Here is a 2,684-nt window from a genome sequence, read left to right on the forward strand (position 1 = left end):
AGCGTTGAGGTGTTTTCCCCATAGAGATACTGTGAAAGTTACAAACTGAAGGTTATATAGGAACACAAGTACTACATCAGGTTTGTAAGTTTGCCTCTTGCCTTTCCCTCGCTTTAATTAGAATGTCTTCAATTTTTCATTTTTATATGTTTTCCTTTTTTTCTGATAAAGACTTTTTGTACTGAGAATGGTTTAAAAAAAAGAAAAGAAAAAAAAAAAACTCCAGAGGTATAAAAATTTAAATTTTTAATCATACTCCACATAACTTTTTCTTACCTTGTCCCGAAAGTTAGGCAGTTTGTCTTTGTAACCGTGGAAACTCAAAGCAATGAGATAACATTGATGGAAAGAAAGAAGAGGAAAAAACGGGAAGGGTGGAGGGTTGTGTGAGGCTTTAGTGATATGAAAACATCAAAGACCTTTCTTGTTCCCTCTCTCTCTCTCTCTCTTTCTCTCTTCCTCTCTTCCCTCTCTCTCTCTCTCTCTCTCTCTCTCTTTCTCTCTTCCTCTCTTCTCTCTCTCTCTCTCTCTCTCTCTCGCTCGCTCTCTCTCTCTCTCTCTTCCTCTTGTTCGTTGTACCTGGGACTCTGCAGGCCACCAAACACAATGAAGCAGCTATACCCAGAACTTTTACTTAAAGATACCCAAGGCTTCATAAAGAATAAAAAACCAAAACAAAACAGAAAGACAGACACACACTTGCATGCAAGCACACACACACACACACACACACACACACTTACTTTCCAAATTTCTGCATATTTTCCTGTAGGTGTTAAAGACTTAACACTAGTAGGTCTGGTTATCTTGAGCGAGTGTGCCACCCCCCACGGGGATGAAGACGACTCCCTGCGCTGAGGTTCAGGGGTGTGGGGGTGTGGGGTGTCCGCTCTGAATAGCATCAGGCTGTGAATCATCAGGCTCCATGTATATAATTCTCCTGGCGCATGTAATGTCACACAGTTTGAGAAAATCAAAGTGGAGACTGCTATAGCTTTCCTACTTTTTGTCTTTTCCTTGTTTTTTCTGTGGTTGAGAGCTAGAATATGCTTAAGTAGGTGGTGGAATAAACAGTTTTAAAACCCACCACAGTTGGTTAGTTAATCAGAGCATGGGTTCTGTTCCTGTGGGACAACCCTGGGTTTGGATTTTCATTTGATACATGAAATCCGCAGGACAAACCGTAGTGCGCTTTTAAATCACTTACAGCTTTTCAAACCGTGTTTAACCCGTCCCCTCGAGTTACTGTACAGACTGAGTTTTATCTACAACATAGAGTGTTCAGTGATGAACAGTGATGAAGCATTATTTAAACTTGGTATTTTGAATTTACAGTAACAAGACCACCACTGGTAGTCTTTTATAAAGACTAAAACATCTTTTATAAAGACTAAAACATGGATGGAAAAATGAGTAAGGTAAACAAGACCAGCGTTAGCGTTAGCATTTGAATTAGCACAGCATCTGCACTTTTTCTTTCTCTGCTTTCTTTCCACCTCTCTCTCTCTCTCTCTCTCTCTCTCCCTTTCATCAGTGAGCAGAGCCAGCGGCATCGATCAGTGAGAGAGGCCCAGAGGTCGCCCGGGAGAGAGGTCTTCTCATTCCCCAATGAGGTCAAAGGTTGGCGTCGACGTCGGAAAAGCAATTACAGCTAAGCTAATCCCTCAGGCGTGATGCTACGCCGCGGCTGTTAAGTACGTCAGGGTGAAGATTCAGCAAACAAGACCTGGCTAAATGAGCAGAAAACAAAAGTGTCCAAATCCTCGAAGTTATACTCCATTTCTTTTCTTTTCTTATTATTTTTTCTTTATCAGACCAGAACAGCACAATGTTCTCAATGATCTAGTTCAGCACAAGAACAGATTGGAGACTGAAAGGCTTAAGAAAGAAAGTTTGATAACAAAGTTGAAGTTGTCTTTAAAAATCACATATACTCTTGAGCTATGAGAAGTTTAAAAAAAAACAAAACTCTGTCATAGTTTTGGGAAGAGAGTGTTAAGCAAGAATAAAAGAATAAAAAACTAAAACATTGTCAGACCAAAAGTTAAACAATGTTTGACTTCCTTTTGTTTAACAGATCCTTATGTGGGCAATAGTATTTTCAGCCATGGTTTTGGGCAGAAGAGAAATCACAACAGGAAGTCACTGAATTCTGAAAGAATATTCTAGAGTGCTCACACAAGCCTGAATGCATCACAGACGACCGCTCTGTTTGTTTGGTGTTTTTTTTCTTTTTTCTTTTTCTTTAATTTTCTCAGTCACATCCCTCTTGTACCAGCCTGGTTCAGCAGTCAGCCTCGACTGAGATGAAATGATTTGTAATCAGCCTCACTCCTCTCTCAGCAGCCCGTCCATCCGTCTGCTCCTTCTGTTCAAGGACTCCCATTTCATCTGAAAAAAAAGAAAGAGGTGTGTTTTAATCTGAGCGCTAATGAAAATTTAATGAACACGCACACACGCACACACACACACACACACACACAGACATACAGACCATGTATATCCCTCTTGAAACAAAGCATATGTCCAAAAATATGTGTCCAGTAACTAAAAGCAGACATTTCTACATTTATATCTATATTTTTACAGTTTTTATTCAGCTCAGAAACAGAAGGACAAATAGAGAGAGAAAGAGAGAAAGAGACAGAGGGAGAGAGAAAGAGAGAGAGAGAGAAAGAGAGAGA

Source organism: Chanos chanos, chromosome 14 (assembly GCF_902362185.1).
Source record: "Chanos chanos chromosome 14, fChaCha1.1, whole genome shotgun sequence".
Taxonomy (NCBI): domain Eukaryota; kingdom Metazoa; phylum Chordata; class Actinopteri; order Gonorynchiformes; family Chanidae; genus Chanos; species Chanos chanos.